Raw genomic sequence first — 23,100 nt, 5'->3', positions numbered from 1 at the left:
TAATCACTATGGTACTATTTAATGGTAAGTTTACAAACAAAAATTCAGACCCATCAACTTTTTCTACATCTTGTTACGTTACAGCCTTATTCCAAAATGTATTAAATAAATAAAAAATCCTCATCAATCTACACACTATACCCCATAATTACAAAGTGAAAACAGGTTTTTAGCAATTTTCCCAAATGTATTAAACATTTTAAAAAATAAGAAAAACCCTGGAATGAGTAGGTGTGTCCAAACTTTTCATTGGTACTGTGTATATAAACAGTGTATTCGGAACGTATTCAGATCCCTAGGAATTTTTCCACATTTTGGTACGTTACAGCCTTATTCTAAAATTGATTAAATTGTGTTTTTCCTCGTTAATCTACACACAATATCCCATAATGACAAAGCAAAAACAGTTTTTTGACATTTTGGTCAGGGAGGTGACCAAGAACCCAATGGTCACTCTGACAGCTCCAGAGGTCCTCTGTGGAGATGGGAGAACCTTCCAGAAGGACAACCATCTCTGCAACACTCCACCAATCAGGCCTTTATGGTAGAGTGGCCAGACAGAAGCCACTCCTCAGTAAAAGGCACATGACAGCCCGCTTGGAGTTTGCCAAAAGGCATTTAAAGACTCTCAGATCACTAGAAGCAAGATTCTCTTGTCTGATGAAACCAAGATTGAACTCTTTGGCCTGAATACCAAGCGTCACGTCTGGAGGAAACCTGGCACCATCCCTACATTGAATCATGCTGGTGTCAGCATCATGCTGTGGGGATGTTTTTCAGTGACGGGGCCAGGGAGACGAATCAGGATCGAGGCAAAGATGAACAGAACAAATTACAGAGAGATCCTTGATGAAAATCGGCTTCAGAGAGCTCAGGACTTCAGACTGGTTCTCTGGTCTGATTCTCTGGTCTGATGAAACCAAGATTGAACTCTTTGGCCTGAAAGCCAACATCTGATGGAAACCTGGCACCATCCAAGCTTCCTGCCATCCAGGACCTCTATACCAGGCGGTGTCAGAGGAAGGCCCTAAAAATTGCCAAAGACTCCAGCCACCCTAGTCATAGACTGTTCTCTCTGCTACTGCACGGCAAGCGGTACCCGGAGCGCCAAGTCTAGGTCCAAGAGGCTTCTTAACAACTTCTGCCCCCAAGCCATAAGACTCCTGAACAGCTAATCAAATGGCTACCCAGACTTTTGCAGTTTTTTATTTTTAATACATTTGCAAAAATTTCTAAAAACCTATTTTTGCTTTGTCATTATGGGGTATTGTGTGTAGATTGATGAGGGGAAAAATATATTTTATCTATCTTAGAATAACGCTGTAACGTAACAAAACGTGGAAAAAGTCAAGGGGTTTGAACACTTTCCGAATACAAATCAAATCAAATTTAATTTGTCATGTGCGGAATCCAACAGGTGTAGACCTTACAGTGAAATGCCTTCTTAACAAGCCTTTAATCAACAATGCAGTTTTAAGAAAAATATCTAAAATTAAAAAATTATTTAAGAGCAGCAGTAGAATAGACTGTATATTATGATAAATATAATTTAAACTTTTATGTCATTATGGTAAATGGTGAAATAAGTATAGCCAGTTATAATTGTAATGGCTTAGCAGATAATGAGGAAAGACTATCCGTATTTACCTGTCTAAAAGAGATGGACAATAATATCTATTGTTTACAGGAAACTCCGTCAGCAATTTTAGATGAAGTTGTGTGGAAAAAGGACTGGGTGGGGGGGGGGGGAAATATACTTCTCCCATGGCCAAAGAAACTCAAAAAGGGTGATGATATGTGCAAAATGTCCAAACAGATCCGCAAGGTAGATGGATGATTTCTAATATGTTAATGGACCATAAACAGATATGGCTCATTAATCTATATGGTCCAAATAAGGATGATCCACGCTTCTTTGAAAATATAATAAACCAAACCTTCAAGCAAAACAAGACTATTATTACAGTTGGAGATTATAATACGGTTTTAAATACCTCGATGGACCGTAAAGGAAATCACCCTCATGCACTTAAGGAAATCACAAATGTCATGGATATATGAAGGCTTAAATATCCTGACCTAGTGAGGTATACATGGCGGAGGCTCAATCAAGCTAGACGTCTTGACTACTTTCTTATGTCATTCTCGTTAGCACCAAAAAATGTAAATGTGTTGATAGGGAACAGAATGCGGTCGGACCATCAAAAAATTGGCATAGACATTACTCTTACAGAATTTCCACATGGGCGAGGATATTGGACATTTAATCTAAACCTACTGGATGATAACTTGTTTATAATTAGGACAGAAAAATGTATAACTAACTTTTTCAGAGATAACATTGTTACGATGTACGCTGAGAGTCGGGAAGCAAGTTCAGGGAGTGAATACATTTAATAAATAAATGAACAAAACAAGAAACACAAACAGCGCACCGACATGAAACAGGCAGGGGCGGTTCTGGGGGGGGCATGGGGGGCCAGTGCCCCTGTGACAACAATTTTGGACCCCCTTGTGGCCCCCCTAAATGTGGAGTATGAAATAATTTTGACATAACTAATTTTTGCTATCGTTCTTTTTTTACATCCGTTATTAGACAGTGGCAACGCGGAACACTAATGATTATGAACATGGTATTTTGCCTGCTAATGCCTGCAATGCAGTGAAGAAAACGATATGACAACAATAACGTCTAATGTAACTGGCCCCAGCTTGGCCCCCCCCAGTTGAAATGGTCTAGAACCGCCACTGGAAACAGGAACAATCACGACTGGGGAAGAAACCAAAGGGAGTGACATATAAAGGGTGATGGAGTCCAGGTGAGTGTCATTATGCACGTAATGCTGGTGACAGGTGTGTGCTCTAACGAGCAGCCTGGTGACCTAGAGGCTGGAGAGGGAGCACACATGACAAACATAGGTCCAGCAGATCACCTTATTGTATGGGGCACTTTTAAACGTGCCTTTAGAGGGCATGCCATTCAGTACTCATCTCTAAAACAGAAGCAATTTAGGTCAAAAGAGTCCATATTAAAGGAAATGAAAGGTCTAATTGTATAGATAGATAGCAATAGAAACTTTACCATAGAGGCACAGAATAAGTTAGATGAAAAACTAAAAGAAATGGAGGAACTTATTCAAGAAAGATAAAGTGTAATATATTATACAAATAAAGCAAACTGGATGGAATATGTAGGAAAATGCATCAATTTATTTTTTAATCTTCAACATAGAAATGCTACCCAAAATAATTTACTAAAACTTGCTACAAATGACAGAGTCATAAAAACAAAATGAGTGTCACAGGTGTCGTAATGTATAGACCAAGGCGCAGCGGGTTGCGTGCTCATAATTATATTTATTAAAGCAAACATGGAAAAACAATAAACAACAGCTAACAGATTTGCAGGCTACACAGCAGTGCAAATACAACTACCCACAATCAACCAGGTGAAAACAAGCTCCCTAAATATGACTCTCAATCAGGAACAACGATGTACAGCTGTTCCTGATCGAGAGCCACACAGACCAACAAAGAAATACACAAACTAGAAAAACCTAGAATACCAAAACAAGAACATACACCAAAAACCCCGGAACACATAAATACAACACCCCTCTACATACACATAACCCCCGAACCACATAAAACAAATACCCTCTGCCACATCCTGACCAAACTACAATAACAAATAATCCCTATTACTGGTCAGGACGTGACAATGAGTCGCACACTCCATATGGATAAACTTCCAGTCATTTATTGGGTAAAACACCAACGTTTCGGCATCACTGTGTCTTCTTCAGGGTAATGTCATGAATACTTGAAACAGGTTAGGTAGACACAATAGTGCAATTAGTGCAACCAATGACAATAGTGAGGGGTGTGTCATAATTATTAGGTTGATTAGAATGAATTGAGTGAAACTGTTAAAAGACAAAAGTTTACAGCATATTGAATATACACTGCTCAAAAAAATAAAGGGAACACTAAAATAACACATCCTAGATCTGAATGAATGAAATAATCTTATTAAATACTTTTTTCTTTACATAGTTGAATGTGCTGACAACAAAATCACACAAAAATAATCAATTGAAATCCAATTTATCAACCTATGGAGGTCTGGATTTGGAGTCACACTCAAAATTAAAGTGGAAAACCACACTACAGGCTGATCCAACTTTGATGTAATGTCCTTAAAACAAGTCAAAATGAGGCTCAGTAGTGTGTGTGGCCTCCACGTGCCTGTATGACCTCCCTACAACGCCTGGGCATACTCCTGATGAGGTGGCGGATGGTCTCCTGAGGGATCTCCTCCCAGACCTAGACTAAAGCATCCGCCAACTCCTGGACAGTCTGTGGTGCAATGTGGCGTTGGTGGATGGAGCGAGACATGATGTCCAAGATGTGCTCAATTGGATTCAGGTCTGGGGAACGGGCGGGCTAGTCCATAGCATCAATGCCTTCCTCTTGCAGGAACTGCTGACACACTCCAGCCACATGAGGTCTAGCATTGTCTTGCAATAGGAGGAACCCAGGGACAACCGCACCAGCATATGGTCTCACAAGGGGTTTGAGGATCTCATCTCGGTACCTAATGGCAGTCAGGCTACCTCTGGCGAGCACATGGAGGGCTGTGTGGCCCCCCAAAGAAATGCCACCCCACACCATGACTGACCCACCGCCAAACCGGTCATGCTGGATGATGTTGCAGGCAGCAGAACGTTCTCCACGGCGTCTCCAGACTGTCACGTCTGTCACATGTGCTCAGTGTGAACCTGCTTTCATCTGTGAAGAGCACAGGGCGCCAGTGGCGAATTTGCCAATGTTGGTGTTCTCTGGCAAATGCCAAACGTCCTGCACGGTGTTGGGCTGTAAGCACAACCCCCACCTGTGGACGTCGGGCCCTCATACCACCCTCATGGAGTCTGTTTCTGACCGTTTGAGCAGACACATGCACATTTGTGGCCTGCTGAAGGTCATTTTGCAGGGCTCTGGCAGTGCTCCTCCTGCTCCTCCTTGCACAAAGGCGGAGGTAGTGGTCCTGCTGCTGGGTTGTTGCCCTCCTACGGCCTCCTCCACATCTCCTGATGTACTGGCCTGTCTCCTGGTAGCGCCTCCATGCTCTGGACACTACGCTGACAGACACAGCAAACCTTCTTGCCACAGCTCGCATTGATGTGCCATCCTGGATGAGCTGCACTACCTGAGCCACTTGTGTGGGTTGTAGACTCCGTCTCATGCTACCACTAGAGTGAAAGCACCGCCAGCATTCAAAAGTGACCAAAACATCAGCCAGGAAGCATAGGAACTGAGAAGTTGTCTGTGGTCACCATCTGCAGAACCACTCCTTTATTGGGGGTGTCTTGCTAATTGCCTATAATTTCCACCTGTTGTCTATTCCATTTGCACAACAGCATGTGACATTTATTGTCAATCAGTGTTGCTTCCTAAGTGGACAGTTTGATTTCACAGAAGTGTGATTGACTTGGAGTTACATTGTGTTGTTTAAGTGTTCCCTTTATTTTTTTGAGCAGTATATTACATATTGGATCACAAAAAAATAAAACTTTAACATTACCATGTAGTTTACCAATTAAAAGGTTTGACGGTGATGTGGACATACTCGGTATACATATCGCAAAATAAATAAATGATCTCACTACAATACATTTTAATAGAAAGTTAGCAAAAATAGATAAAATCTTGCTATGATGGAAAGGAAAATAACTGCCTATTTGTGGAAAAACATGAAATGAATGAAAATGAAATAATCTACAAAATGTAGCAATTTTTAAAACAAGCCATAGAAAGCTGGTTGCAACTTCAGTTTAATCCACCAGAGAAGACAGAACAAATAATAAAACAAATGTTGTGGTTAAACTCAAATGTACTAATCGACAAAAAAATGCATTATTTTTGGAATAATAAAAAAAAGTATAATCTTTTTGAATGATATCATAAATAGGACTGGTGGAGTTATGTCACACATGCAGCTAACAAAAAATATATGGAAATGTCTGCTCTACCCAAAATTACAACCAACTAATTGCAGCATTACCGCAAAAATGAAAGAAGCAAGTGAACCGTGGGAGAAAGTAAGGAACTTGTCTGTCGGCCCTGCATTAAAGACCAAAATTGGTTAAAGAAAATTGTGATAAATAAAAAGTATACCAGTTTCATTTAAGGACCAATAGAATGTTATATATAGTGCATTCGGAAAGTATTCAGACCCCTTGACTTTTTCCACATTTTGTTACGTTACAGCCTTATTCTAAAATGGATTAAATAATAAATCCCAAAGCCACTCATGCATTGTCTTGGCTGTGTAATTAGGGACGGTGTCCTGTTGGAAGATGAACCTTTACTCTGGAGCAGGTTTTCATCAAGGATCTCTCTCTACTTTGCTCTGTTCATCTTTCCCTCAATACTGACTACTCTCCCAGTATCTGCTACTGAAAAACACCACCCACAACATGATGCTGCCACCACCATGCTTCACCGTAGGGATGATGCTAGGTTTCCTCCAGACGTGACACTTGGCATTCAGGCAAAATACTTTGGTTTCATCAGACCAGAAAATGTTGTTTCTCTTGGTCTGAGTCCTTTAGGAGATGGTTGTCCTTCTGGAAGGTTCTCCCATCTCCACCGAGGAACTCTGGAGCTCTGTCAGAGTGATCACCGGTTTCTTGGTCACCTCCCTGACCAAGGCCCTTCTCCCCTAAATGTTCAGAGTGGCCAGGTGGCTAGCTCTAGGAAGAGTCTTTGTGGTTCCAAACTTCTTCCATTTAAGAAATACGGAGGCACTGTGTTCTTGGGGACCTTCAGTGCAGCAGAAATGTTTTAGTACCCTCCCCAGATCTGTGCGTCGACACAATCCTGGCCTGGAGCTCTAGGGACAATTCCTTGGACCTCATGGCTTGGTTTATGCACCGACATGCACTGTCAACTGTGGGACCTTATACAGACAGGTGTGTGCCTTTCCAAATAATGATCAATGGAAACAGGATGCACCTGAGCTCGATTTTGAGTTTCATAACAAAGGGTCTGAATACTTATGTAAATAAGGTATTTCTGTATTTTTTTTTTGCAAACATTACTAAAAACCCATTTTTTGCTTTGCCATTATGGGGTATTGTGTGTTGATTGATGAGGGATTTTTTGGTATTTAATACATTTTAGAATAAGGCTGTAGCGTATCAAATTGTGGAAAAAGTCAAGGAGTCTGAATACTTTCCGAATGCACAGGTTTATACCTTTTGTGAAACAGCAAAGTTTAAAATATATGGCAAATAGTAATCAAACTGGATGGCCTTCAGAAATAAATGGGAGGGGTATATGTATTTTATATGTATGTGTGTATGTGTGTATGTGTGTATGTATGTATGTATGTATGTATGTATGTATATAAACTCATATATAAAATCCAAATAACTTCACAGATCTTCATTGTAAAGGGTTTAAACACTGTTCCCCATGCTTGTTCAATGAACCATAAACAATTAATGGACATGCACCTGTGGAACGGTCGTTAAGACATTAACAGTTTACAGACGGTAGGCAATTGAGGTCACAGTTATGAAAACTTAGGACACTAAAGAGGCCTTTCTACTGACTCTGAAAAACACCAAAAGAAAGATACCCAGGGTCCCTGCTCATCTGCATGAACATGCCTTAGGCATGCTGCAAGGAGGCATGAGGACTGCAGATGTGGCCAGGGCAATAAATTGCAATGTCCGTACTGTGAGACGCCTAAGACAGCGCTACAGGGAGACAAGACGGACAGCTGCTCGTCCTCGCTGTGGCAGACCACGTGTAACAACACCTGCACAGGATCGGTACATCCGAACATCACACTTGCGGGACAGATACAGGATGGCAACAACAAATGCCCGAGTTACACCAGGAATGCACAATCCCTTCATCAGTGCTCAGACTGTCCGCAATAGGCTGAGTGAGGTTGGACTGAGGGCTTGTAGGCCTGTTGTAAGGCAGGTCCTCACCAGACATCACCGGCAACAATGTTGCCTATGGGCACAAACCCATCGTTGCTGGACCAGACAGGACTGGCAAAAAGTGTGAGCATTACACCGAGGCCTGTACTCTGGAGCGGGATCGATTTGGAGGTGGAGGGTCCGTCATGGTCTGGGGCAGTGTGTCACAGCATCATCGGACTGAGCTTGTTGTCATTTCAGGCAATCTCAACTCTGACCGTTACAGGGAAGACATCCTCCTCCCTCATGTGGTACCCTTCCTGCAGGCTCATCCTGACATGACCCTCTAGCATGACAATGCCACCAGCCATACTGCTCGTTCTGTGCGTGATTTCCTGCAAGACAGGAATGTCAGTGTTCTGTCATGGCCAGCGAAGAGCCCGGATCTTAATCCCATTGAGCACGTCTGGGACCTGTTGGATTGGAGGGTGAGGGCTATGGCTATTCAGCCCCAGAATGTCCGGGAACTTGCAGGTGCCTTGGTGGAAGAATGGGGTAACAACTCACAGCAAGAACTGGCACAGCTGGTGCAGTACACAAGGAGGAGATGCACTGCAGTACTTAAATCAGCTGGTGGCCACACCAGATACTGACTGTTACTTTTGATTTTGACCCCCCCCCTTTGTTCAGGGACACATTATTCCATTTCTGTTAGTCACCTGTCTGTGGAACTTGTTCAGTTTATGTCTCCGTTGTTGAATCTTATGTTCATACAAATATTTACACATGTTAAGCTTGCTGAAAATAAACGCAGTTGACAGTGAGAGGACGTTTCTTTTTTTGCTGAGTTTATATTTACAAAAAATATAATGGGGGATTGGAACTTATGCAGACAATTATATTTATGGAAGCTACAATCTATCTGCAACATTAAAGCTGATCTACAACCAAAAGAAGAATACCAAAAAAATGATAATAAAATGGTGGTCTGTAAGTAGCAAATATGGATATATTTAGACCCTTTCATAAAAAAGAGATAAAACAAAATCCACTGAGTATGGAATATAACTTACAATGTCAACAAGTGACTTTGATTTGTGTGACAGTAATATACATACATTTAGATAGAATCTTCAACTGTATTATTCTCACTGACGTTGTAATTGAACTGCAACTTGCCAGAAGAAGAACTGTGAGAGTGCCATCAAATATGTTACTTCCACTATTAGGACACACATCCTTTCCAGCCAAATGGAACCATCTTCAGCAACATCTCCAGCAGGTAGTAGAGGATGAAGAAACAGTATAACATCTATCAATCTCATGGAGGCATAGACATGCATGACCCATACTAGCTACACCTAAATGAATCACTTATGTGAGAAACGGAGTAGGTGAAGTAAATACTGTCCTTGTACCACATAAAATGTTCTTGAATTGCCTAGTAGTCCTTCCGTTCAGTGTCTTCTCACAGTCAATCACCAGGATAATCTTGAGGAATACTGATGAAAGTTAAATGAATATACTGTACAGTACATCTAAACCTCCCTCATGAGACACTTTGCTGAACGAAATGCATGAAATGTGACCTGGCCTTTTCAATATCTGACGATGTTTGTGCAGTGCTTATAGGAACCACTAGATGGCCGTCTCTGAGCGGTTTTACTGAGCATGCAACAGCATGACCTAAGAGGATTCCACATACACGTGGCAGGCAGTAGAATTTGAACTCTTGGTTGTTTAACCTTATTATAGGCTTGTTGGTTTAAGGGTATGATTCTTGATTAAAATGCAAGAGGTCCCTACTTTTAAGAACTTAAATTACTTTCAGTTAATTTTTTTACCTTTATTTGACTAGGCAAGTCAGCTATGAACAAATTCTTATTTACAATGACAGCCCAGACACAGTGGGTTAACTGTCTTGTTCAGGGGCAGAACAATTTGATGTAGCAACCTTTCGGTTACTGGTCCAACGCTCTAACCACTAGGCTACCTGCGCCCCTCAGTATAAATACATAGTGAACGAAGTATTTGTGCATTCACCCAAGTACCTATATTACTGTAAATAAGTAGACTGGAATCCAAACGGATGAACTTTGTTTCCAAACAATGGTGAAATGGAGCATATCAACTTGGATTACAGACTAGTGAATATTCCGTGAGGATCAAGCAGAAACACAAACAAATAAATTAACCTTTTACACTCGTGGGAATTGGCCTATATGGTATGTGCAACATAAGACAACAAAATTACAAGGGTTTGAGTGAGAAGCCACACACCTGTCCAACGTGTGCACAGTTCCTACTCATTTCAATGCACTTTTATGACTCAAAGAAGTCTTCAACTATAAGGTGTTTTATTTTTCTGCTCTTCTAGCTCTGCCATTGAGGAACTAGAGCAAGCACACTTGTAGTTGTTTTGTTTGGAACACAACCTTGCATCCCCGCCATCACACAATTACAGTTGCTGTTTACGCAATCCCAAAAAAGGTCCATTATAAATCGCAATCTGGGTCAAGTGGGCATCATTTGAAAGCCTGTTCTTTTGCCAACATGACGATATAACAGTGTTAGGCTTTCACAATGCAATTCAGGGAAACAGACCATAATATTGGTCCGCGTTAAAAAAAAGTCATGAGCGCATTCAGGCGCGTGTTCCGTGGGAAATATTCTTTAAGTGATAACGCCAGAGAAGCCGGTGTTTGGAGGATATATTGACACGGATGTTGTTCGTCTCCGGCCAGCAAACTGTGCCAATATATCCTCCAAACACCGGCGTTGAGGGCATTATAACTTTTATACAACGGGTTACCAAAATATTCAAATAATCATTTACATATTTTAATTAAAAACTTTACTGTGATGAATTTATTCATACTATTTCAAAAATATATTCCTGACACAAATCTAGGGTTCCTACCAAATCCGGCTGGTCGTTTGTTCTATTGGTTCAGTTCCCAGAGTCGCAACCCAGTCATTTAGTCTTTTTGTTCTGTATCTATGGATGCGACCCAGTCGTTAGTTCTACATGTTCCATGCCATACTGTCTGGCAACATTCTTATCCCTTGCTTGCTAGCTAGCCAACTACGGCTAACTTACAGTCAAGTCAAACAGTGCAGCCAGAATAACAGCAAAGTAGCTGCATTTGCATTTGTTTAAGCTGTTTTTGTAGTGACATTTATGTGGATACATCCATAACAATGAGCTAATGAGGTCGCGATTTCGCCTGGCATAGAAAATGTGCTCTCTCGTCAAGACATTGTAGTTCAGAGGAGATAGCCAACAACACAGCTAACACAATCATTTCAAACTGAAGGTGTAAAGACTGCAAACTAGCTGCACTTCATTTCGTTTAACCTTTTTTCAATTGACATTCTTTGTATATATCCATAAATATGATGCCAGCTGTTCCATGATTTCAACTGGCTGAGAAACGTTGCCCGCCTGTCTGTCTCGTCCCGATTCCCAACACATGCATTACTATGGGACAGCTGGAGATCGATTATGAATATTGAATCAATGTTCCAAATGTTGGAGAGACAGACAGCAAGGTTTATACAAATCTCCGCTGTTGAAAATGTAATGTTAGTCTAAAAGAAATGTGAGATAATGTCTAGATGCTTTTTATAGGTAGCCTAGTGGTTAGAACGTTGGGCCAGTAACCAAAAGGTTGCTAGATCAAATCCCTGAGCTGACAAGGTAAGAATCTGTTGTTCTGCCCCTGAACAAGGCAATTAACCCACTGTTCCTAGGCTGTCATTGTAAATCAGAATTTGTTCTTAACTGACTTGCCTGGTTAAATAAAGTGCTTGGCTGATGAGACAGTGGATTGTGTAGTCATATGGAACAGAGTTAATAGGCATTTTATCATCAAAGATTTAGCCGGTGTTAACTTGTGGAATAGACACCGGCTGGAATGCAGTTTTAACCCCTTTCAACATTCAGGATTAGACCCACCCATTGTATAATTCACAATAGACACACATGGGCTCATTCTGTTCCGAACAACCCATCATGTAAATGTACAGCAAACATAGTGACCATAAACGTTGACACTGTATATGACCTGAGTTCTATGATGGAAATGTCAAGTGCACATTTGGACGGGTGTTTGGCTTGCTTGCTTGTACGACATCAAAGCGGTATTTTATTATAATCCTCAACGTCTCGTCTTAATTTATAACATTTCCCGAACTCAGACAACAAAAATTGGCTAAAGTTACCCAATTAGCAGAAGGGATGGGGGCAACTTCTTGTCATGCGAGGAGCTCAAGTACAGAACGGCTGTCAGTCAAAACCAATACAGTGCTGTGAACCGCTCATCCAGAGCTCTGACACCATGTACAGCATGTTACTGTACAGCCTCTGCGTTCCAATTTAGCCATTTATCAGTGCCCAAATTTGCCCTTTTCAACCCGTATACGGGTACGATTGTAAAGGCTACTTAATACAGTATTGTAACATTGTGAACTTGTGAAATTGTGACATAGTGAACTCACACAGGTGCTGACATCGTTGGCCAGGGCCACTGCATTCCCCACCACAATGACATAATGCTGACTGATGATAAACTGAACATTCTGCAGGAACTTAGATTGGTATTCAGGCAATGGAGGATGCTACAACAAAAAAACAACAATGAATTGAATAAGCTGTGACATTTACTTTAAAGTATCTTTTCAGGTTTGTTTGTTTATTATATAAGCCATATTATTTCTTCCAGGAAGTGCAAGCACAAAGGCAAACGATGAAAGTATGATTGCGGTTAGACTGACCGTCAGCTCACTGCACAGATTGTAAGAAATACATATTGTGGTAGAGATGTAAAAATATATTTGGGATTATTTTGGACATATACTATATACTACAGTACATATAAATACAGTATCTATCGCTATCTGTAGATATAAGCACATACCTGGTTGATCCTGTCCTTGTGTAGCTCATCAAACAGTCTCCGGAAGGCCTCGCTGGGGATGTAGCCACTGTATGACTGGCACGCATACAGTAGAATTCACACTTTTAGAATCTCCTTGTGTTTTGGAATACCAAAAGTGCAAGTACTGTACACAGTTCAGATGATCTGGGGCCAGCTCTGACTACATGCGTGGGTATAGATGTGGGTACACAGATCCGCGAGCCATTGCGGCCCCCCTACACTATGCACTGTACTTGTTTTGAATGATCTATGTGTTTTTACTGAGCTGCCCTTCTTGGCCAGTTCTCCCTTGAGAAAGAGTTTTTGTGACCTCTAACTTCCTGGTTAAACAAAGCTTAAATAAAATATATATAAAAAAAAACACATTTTGTCATCAAGTAAATCTTCTGAAAATCCTGACAGCTACTGCCATTCAACTAAAATAAACTATCTAAAACTTTTCAAAATAGGCTTAAGGGCCTAAGATAAAAAACATAACCCTTGTCCCAGTCTCCACAATATATGCTGAGTGCGAACTGACAAAGGGGATTTCACTGTACCTCTCCCCTTGAAAGAGCAGCATGCCAAACATGGTGAAGAACCACTAGCAAGATCACACTGAAGAGAGGAGCAAAACATTACATAGCACCGACAATGCACTCCTTCCAGTTAGAACCTTTTTGGTTTCCATGTAGAACCTTAGAACCTTATTCTAAGAGCGTACTTCTGTGTTAGTACAAGATAGCGTTAGTTGTGCAACCATGGCCTTTCATGAACATGTACAGAAATGATTTGGCATGAGTAAACTGTTGCTTCACTACCTTGTGATTTCCAGTAGTGTTCTCTTGATGCATTTCAAGGTGTTCTTCATCAATGATGAATTTTGAAGGGGGTAGAATGGATGAAGAAGTTCTCATTTTTACAGTCTAGAAATTCAAATGACAATGAGATATCAGGACAGAACGGTCAAAGGACATTATGAAACAAGCTTACCTAGTCTTGTAGACTCAATATAGAATAGAACATCATAGAAAATATGATTACATTATCAACCATGTGTTTTGGTTCCAGAGGAGAGAGTAGATATATGACTTTGCTTACCTCCTCACAGGCTCTGGGATAATGTCCTGTCAATGACAGACACTGAGATGACCACAATGTAACCCACCAGCCATTTTGGCATTTCAAAAACTCCTCATGACCAATCAGGTAACTCCATGAAAGATGAATCACTTCCAACTAATAGGCTACTCATCCTTACAGTAACATGTGAAGATGTTGTGTATGATGATGTGCTTCCTACACTATGAAATTGATTGAGAAATGTATGCAAGTGGTGCGTGATCCTAGCCTGGTCCCAGATCTGTTTGTACTGTCTGCCATCTCCTACTGTCATTGTCACACAAATAGGCATTGACAAGACAGCACAAGCAGATGTGGGACCAAGACAGCATAATCTTGGGGTTACACATCAACAGCTATCTACACATCAGAAGTAGGTTTTGGGTTTCTTAGCTTGACAATGGAGTCGAGATCGAAGATGAGTAGGCAGATGATCTCGATGTCCTCAGTGAGGCCACCGGTAGATAACCAGAGTGTGTTTAGACCGCAGGTCAGAGGTCACAGGGCAGAGACGAGGGCCTTTCGATGAAGGGCCAAATATCACCACATGCAGGCTCCTGATGACACACACAGGAGAAAACAGTTATGAGTCATAAGTAACTCATATAAAAACATTTTTAAGAAAATAAAGGAAAAGAAAGCTAAGGGCCTAGACTTTGCACCATCCTGAAGCCTTCTCTGCAAGTTAATTTGCCTATCATAATCACATAGCCATCAATAATAATAATACTCAGGACTTGCTTACAATTTAGGCTTTATTAATAGGACTACTGACTGTTCTGATAATGGTAGACCTATGCCTCAAAACAAATTCGGACAAATGAAGTGATCGTGACACGAGAAACTGTATGAAGTTCCTAGCTCAGAGTTTGTTCATCTTGCCAGTTTCCCATCAATCCAAGCGACTTACAGGAGCAATTAGGGTTAAGTGGCTTGCTCAAAGGCACATAAACAGAGTCTTATCAGCTCAGGGATACAAACCAGCAACCTTTCAGTTACTGGCCCAACGCTCTAATCGCTAGGCTACCTACCGCCCATATCCATTTGTTTTTCTGTTGGTAAAAAAACTCTGACAGTGCGATACACTTCATTTGACATAATGTAGATACATTGTTCAGTGACTAACCAGAGAAACTCATCGAAGTGCAATAAATGCAAGCATTGCACACCTCCCGTGTAAAAATGTTCAATTGCTCAGGGCCTCTGCCACAGGCGTGGACCTCAGGGCCATGTCCATGCTGCTTTCTGTTGTTCTGTAACGTGTCTAAGCATTTCTCTGTGAATTTCTCCCAAGCAGCATCATCATCTTCATCTGTGTAAATAATAACGGTCGGTGCTGAACAGGATCCTACCAAATAATAACATGTCCATAGCCATTTACCGGAACTGAACTACAAATCCCATGTGCTATGCGGTAAACTTGCAATCCTTCGCTAATCTTATACCCAATTTTTTGGTTCCACGGACCAGAGCGGAGGAGTAAAGAGAACACTGAGTCATATGTGCATTGTGCATGCAGCTATCGGTAAAGCCCAGTACTAAACATACAGTACGGGTGGACCGGGAATATAATAATAATAAACATGGATTTGAATGCCATTATAGAAAACATGGAAAAGGGGGATCAAGATGTGGCATTGATGGCACTGCAGACCTACAACAAAACGGTTAATGGTTCATATCTCTTGTCTTATCCGGTGTCCTGTGTGTATTTAAATATGCTCTCTCTAATTCTCTCTTTCTCTCTTTCTGTCTTTCTCTCGGAGGACCTGAGCCCTAGGACCATGCCTCAGGACTACCTGGTATAATGACTCCTTGCTGTCCCCAGTCCACCTGGCCGTGCTGCTGCACCAGTTTCAACTGTTCTGCCTGCGGCTATGGAACCCTGACCTGTTCACCGGACGTGCTTGTTGCACCCTCGACAACTACTATGATTATTATTATGTTCTCTTTTTTCTGTAGCCTATTATTCCCAGCTGTTCATTCAGAGTGTTATTAGCTTGTAGGTGAAAGGTTGGTGTTTGTAGGAAGGTTAACAGTGAAAGCCCAAATCCTACATTTTTTATGTAAATATGTCTGATCAGAATTAAAAGTAATATAGCTCCATCTCATAAGGGCACCTTAGCGGCTTAGACGAGTATCCTGTTCTGCTCACAAACTGTGCACTTCACAACTAGTCTCTCTAGACCAGGGATGGGCAACTGGCAGCCCTAACTGGCAGCCCCTTTTTTTTCTCTCTCCGCTATCAAGAGGGGGGGACCGCTAAAAATGTAGGGCCCCCCAAAAGGCTAGGGATGGCTCTGACTGCATGTGGGTGTGGGTACACAGACTCGCGAGTCACTATGGCCCCTCATGATGAGTTTAGATTGTTGCCCATCCCTGCCTTAGACAGACCGGTTGCCTCCCACAATGTTACCAATGTTCCATCATGTTGCCATGGTCTGAGATTTCTTAAACTACTTGACAACAGACACTACTCCGCAAATATGTTTTAAATCGTATGGCCGTTACTGGCATGTGACTTTGAAATAGGCCTAAATCAGTTCAATTGGATTGAAGGCAAAGCAGACACAATACAACTGTCTATTCACCCCATGGAAGATTCCATACTTATTAATTGAGTCACAGAGTTTAGAGAGGCCTGTTTTATTTGTCTTTCCTTAGAAAGTTACCTCGCAGAGACTATCCACCAAGCAACAGTAGTTAGCCCTTCCTAGGCCTCTGTGGGATGTATCTATTGACATAATAGGATTAAGTCTTCTGAGAAACACAAATAGATTCCACAGCCTTCAAGGCTCATCAAATCCTGTCCTGTCTAAATTGCTCTCATCTGATCCAATAGCTTCAGCCTTGACACCAGTCTGTTTTTGCCCTCTTTCCAACTCCTTATTGTATTGTCATGGCAAACACTGTTTGGCGTTACAATGAGCGACAATGAGTTGGCTAGATAGCACAAACTGGTCTGGCGTCAGGCTATTTGAGCTTACTGAAGCATAACAAAGGGCTAGTCTGGTACTTATGCCTACTGTAGGTATACCTGTACTATAAATCGTCTCCGGAAGTGATCCATATGGTCTAGTTTTTTGGTGGAAGATGAAAAGCAATTGATCATCCTTTTGGCAGCATTTCAAAAAAAATAAGTCACCTTCCTCATACCTATACATCACAGTTCATTGCAATGACAAAATAAGGAAAACGCTCTCAGGCATCACTGGAAGATAAGGCCTCAACTATATTGTACTGTATGCTAATTCACAATGGACTATGTATTAGGCCGGGTAGCTGTTTTGTTTTCAAATGTTTTGTTGAAGCTTTTAGAATCTTTTCCTTTTTCTTTGTCTCCCCCTAGATGACTCAGTGCTTCTTATTTAACACAGATGAAGAGGATGAGAGAGAGGTACAGTACAGATGAAGAGGATGAGAGAGAGGTACAGTTTTCAATTGTGCTGAACTATTTCACCTGTTTTGTCATTAGTCAGCGAGGCATTGGAATAATTGGCTTTTTAGCGATACTGTTTGCTCGCAATCTAGATTATTTAGAAAGGAGAGACGGAGATTTTAGTTTGTAACATTGTTAATGTTTCATTGAAATCCACCATACTCCACAGAGTATACTAGAACTTACAGTAGGCAGGTCAGTATCACCAAATCCCCTCCATCCTAACCCTCTTTTCCATCTTTCATCGCTTTCTTCTTGCATGCCTGTCTATTAGGAGGAGGGGAATGGTAGTGTTTTAGTATATTTCAAGTTTATCTCTAAAACAAATTAAATCTTTTAATGATGTATTTAGACATTTGGCATAGGCCAAATGTAAGTATTTTGCTGATGTGACTTATTATTATTGTATATATCAAGAAATACACTTTGGGTTTCCATGTGACAAAAGATTAGCCTCTTAGTAGACGTAGAACATAGAACACTGTTTTCATGAGAGTCAACCTATAACAAGTGATCAAGACACGTATGGCTTTAAATCTCCTGGAGAAGCAGGCCCCTCTTCCTGTATGTACCCAACTAGTTGATGAGGGGTCACCCATGTTTTTTCTGCTACTTCTTCCAATATTGACTCAATTTTGTCCAAAATTCATCAGAATTAGGCTCATTAGTGTTATCAGCACCATGTTGATTATCCTTGGAGATTATTATAGCTATACAGTTGAAGTCGGAAGTTTACATACACTTAGGTTGGAGTCATTAAAACTCGTTTTTCAACCACATCTACTTTGCGCATGACACAAGTAATTTTTCTAACAATTGTTTACAGACAGATTATTTCACTTATAATTCACTGCATCACAATTCCAGTGGGTCAGAAGTTTACATACACTATGTTGACTGTGCCTTTAAACAGCTTTGAAAATTCCAGAAAATGATGTCATGGCTTTAGAAGCTTCTGATAGGCTAATTGACATAATTTGAGTCAATTGGAGGTGTACCTGTGGCTGTATTTCAAGGCCTGCCTTCAAACTCAGTGCCTTTTTGCTTGACATCAAGGGAAAATCAAAAGAAATCAGCCACGACCTCAGAAAAAAAACTGTAGACCTCCACAAGTCTGATTCATCCTTGGGAGCAATTTCCAAACGCCTGAAGGTACCACGTTCATCTGTACAAACAATAGTACGCAAGTATAAACACCATGGGACCACGCAGCCGTCATACCGCTCAGGAAGGAGACGTGTTCTGTCTCCTAGAGATTAATGTACTTTGGTGCAAAAAGTGCAAATCAATCCCAGAACAACAGCAAAGGACCTTGTGAAGATGCTGGAGGAAACAGGTACAAAAGCATCTATATCCACAGTAAAACGAGTCCTATATCGACATAACCTGAAAGGCTGCTCAGCAAGGAAGAAGCCACTGCTTCAAAACCGCCATAAAAAAAGCCAGACTACGGTTTGCAACTGCACATGGGGACAAAGATTGTACTTTTTGGAGAAATGTCCTCTGGTCTGATGAAACAAAATAGAACTGTTTGGCCATTATGACCATCGTTATGTTTGGAGGAAAGGGGAAGGCTTGCGTGGGTGCTTTGTGGGGGTGCTTGCTGCAGGAGGGACTGGTGCACTTCACAAAATAGATGGCATCATGAGGTAGGAAAATGATGTGGATATATTGAAGCCACATCTCAAGACATAAGTCAGGAAGTTAAAGCTTGGTCGCAAATGGGTCTTCCAAATGTACAATGACCCCAAGCATACTTCCATAGTGGTGGCAAAATGGCTTAAGGGCAACAAAGTCAAGGTATTGGAGTGGCCATCACAAAGCCCTGACCTCAATCCTATAGAACATTTGTGGGCAGAACTGAAAAAGCGTGTGAGAGCAAGGAGGTCAACAAACCTGACTCAGTTACACCAGTCCTGTCAGGAGGAATGGGCCAAAATTCATCCAACTTATTGTGGAAAGCTTGTGGAAGGCTACCCGAAACGTTTGACCCAAGTTAAACAAATTAAATGCAATGCTACCAAATACTAATTGAGTGTATTGTAAACTTCTGACCCACTGGGAATGTGATGAAAGAAATAAAAGCTGAAATAAATCATTCTCTCTACTATTATTCTGACATTTCACATTCTTAAAATGAAGTGGTGATCCTAACTGACCTAAGACAGGGAATTTTTACTAGGATTAAATGTCAGGAATTGTGAAAAACTGAGTTTAAATGTATTTGGCTAAGCTAAACTTCCGACTTCAACTGTATATACAAAATATAAATATACAGTGCATTCAAGCTGAGCAATTGGGGGAGAAGGGCCTTCGTCAGGGATTGTTTTATAATATACATTTTTGAAAAAGGCTGTAACCTAACAAAATGTGGAAAAAGTCAAGTGGTCTGGAAACTAAAACTAAAACAATCTTTCCTGTGCTGAGATATACAGTGCCTTCGAAAAGTATTCGTACCCCTTGACTTTTTCCACATTTTGTTAGCTTACAGCCTTATTTTAAAATTGATTAAATATTTTTTTCCCTCATCAATCTACACCCAATACCCCATAATGACAAAGCTAAAACAGGTTTAGAGAAATGTTTGCTAATTTATTACATAAGTATTCAGACCCTGTACTTAGTACTTTGTTGAAGCATCTTTTGCAGAAATTACAGCATCGAGTCTTCTTGGGTATGACCCTACAAGCTTGGCACACCTGTATTTGGGGAGTTTCTGCCATTCTTCTCTGCAGATCCTCTCAAGTTCTGTCAGGCTGCATTGGGAGCGTGCTGCACAGCTATTTTCAGGTCTCTCCAGAGATGTTCGATCAGGGTTCTAGTCCGGGCTCTGGCTGGGCCACTCAAGGACATTCAGAGACTTGTCCCGAAGCCACTCCTGCATTTTCTTGGCTGTGTGCTTAGGGTCGTTGTCCTGTTAGAAGGTGAACCTTCGCCCCAGTCTGAGGTCCTGAGAACTCTGGAGCAGGTTTTCATCAAGGATCTTTCTGTACTTTGCTCCATTCATCTTTGCCTCGATCCTGACTAGTCTCCCAGTCCCTGCCACTGAAAAACATCCCCAGAGCATGATTCTGCCACCTCCATGCTTCACCGTAGGGATGGTGCCAGGTTTCCTCCAAATGTGACGCTTGGCAGTCAGGCAAAAGAGTTCAATCTTGGTTCAGACCAGATAATCTTGTTTCTCATGGTCTGAGAGTCTTTAGATGCCTTTTGGCAAACTCCAAGCGGGCTGACATGTTCCTTTCACTGAGGAGTGGCTTCCGTCTGGCCACTCTACCATAAAGGCCTGATTGGTGTAGTGCTGCAGAGATGGTTGACCTTCTAGAATGCTCTCCCATCTCCACTGAGGAACTCTGGAGCTCTGTCAGAGTGACCATTGGGTTCTTAGTCACCAAGGCCCTTCTCTCCTGATTGCTCAGTTTGGCTGGGCGGCCAGCTCTAGGAAGTCTTAGTGGTTCCAAACGTATTCCATTTAAGAATGATGGAGGCCACTGTGTTCTTGGGAACCTTCAGTGCTGAAGAAATATTTTGGTACCTTTCCCCAGATCTGTGCTTCGACACAATCCTGTCTCGGTGCTCAACGGACAATTCCTTCGACCTCATGGTTTGGTTTTTGCTCTGACGTGCACTGTCAAGTGTGGAGCCTTTCTAGACTGGTGTGTGCCTTTCCAAATCATGTCCAATCAATTTAATTTACCACAGGTGGACTCTAATCAAGTTGTAGAAACATCTCAAGGATGATTAATGGAAACAGGATGCACCTGAGCTCAATTTCGAGTGTCATAGCAAAGGGTCTGAATACTTATGTAAATAAGGTATTTCTGTTTTAAATTTTGTATACATTTTCAAACATTTCTAAAAACCTGTTTTTGCTTTGTCATTATGGGTTATTGTGTGTAGATTGTTGAGGATTTAATTTATTTAATCAATTTTAGAATAAGGCTGTAACGTAACAAAATGTGGAAAAAGTCAACGGGTCTGAATACTTTCCGAAGGCACTGTATATATATAAAAATACATACTTTTTTATATAAAATACTGTAAAAACACCAGGAAATCTGCTCCAAGTGATTTTAATTTTGAAAATCTGTTCCCAAGTATTCCCACACATAGTAAAGAGACGTGATTGTATACAAATTTAAGCAACGTTTGAAATGATTATGTTTTAGTCAAATAATATATCTGTTTGGGCTTCTTGCAGTCAATTTGCAGTCTATAAATTGTTTGTAATTACTGTATTTTCTGCCCCCCCCCCCCCCCCCCAGACCATTCGCTCCAAAACAAATTGGCTTGTGGCTGAATCTAGTTGATGATCCCTGATATAGGGAATAGGTTGCCATTAGGGATGCATCCACTATCTGTCTGTATTGAGTTTATTTCAGTTTGGAGAACCTGTTAACCTCTTACATCTAGATGTTCCGCTAGCGGAACACCTGCTCCAATATCCAATGATGGGCGTGGCGCGAAATACAAATTCCTCTAAAATCTAAAAGTTTTGTTCAATCAAGTTCATATTTATATCAAAACCCAGCTTTTTTACATTAGCATGTGACGTTCAGAACTAGCATACCCCCCGCAAACCTCTGGTGAATTTACTAAATTACTCACGATAAACGTTCACAAAAAACATAACAATTATTTTAAGAATTATAGATACAGAACTCCTCTATGCACTCGATATGTCCGATTTTAAAATAGCTTTTCGGTGAAAGCACATTTTACAATATTCTCAGTAGATAGCCCGGCATCACAGGGCTAGCTATTTAGACACCCACCAAGTTTAGCCTTCACCAAAATCAGATTTACTATAAGAAAAATGTTATTACCTTTGCTGTCTTCGTCAGAATGCACTCCCAGGACTTCTACTTCAATAACAAATGTTGGTTTGGTCCAAAATAATCCATAGTTATGTTCCAACAGCGGCGTTTTGTTCGTGTGTTCTAGACACTATCCGAATGGTAAATAAGGGTCACGCGCATGGCGCATTTCGTGACAAAAGAATTCTAAATATTCCATTACCGTACTTAGAAGCATGTCAAACGCTGTTTAAAATCAATCTTTATGGTATTTTTAACGTAACATTGCGATAGCGTATTCATTCAAGGAGAAAAAGAAGGAACAGCGTGCTCGCGTGACCGCGCATATCCAATCCCTTTGTTGCCAGGCAGACCACTCAGTAACTGAGCTCCTATACTCTGCCAAGTGACAGGAGAAGGCTCAAACCACTTTTTGAAGGCTTTAGACAGCCAATGGAAGCCTTAGGAAGTGCAACGTAACTCCACGGATACTGTAGTTTTGAAAGGGACTAGAAAGAAGAACTACAATTCTCAGATCCTCCACTTCCTGGTTGACTTTTTCTCAGGTTTTTGCCTGCCATATGAGTTCTGTTATACTCACAGACACCATTCAAACAGTTTTAGAAACTTCAGAGTGTTTTCTATCCAAATCTACTAATAATATGCATATTCTAGTTTCTGGGCCAGAGTAGTAAGCTGTTTAAATTGGGTATGTTTTTCATCCGGCCGTGAAAATACTGCCCCCTAGCCCAGACAGGTTAATGTTGTAAATGACTATTGTAGCTGGAAATAGCAGATGTTTTATGGAATATCTACATAGGCATACAGGGACCCATTATCAGCAACCATCACTCCTGTGTTCCAATGGCACGTTGTGTTAGCTAATC

Source organism: Salmo salar, chromosome 16 (assembly GCF_965601325.2).
Source record: "Salmo salar chromosome 16, fSalSal1, whole genome shotgun sequence".
Lineage (NCBI taxonomy): Eukaryota > Metazoa > Chordata > Actinopteri > Salmoniformes > Salmonidae > Salmo > Salmo salar.
Note: the sequence above shows the minus strand (reverse complement) of the source record.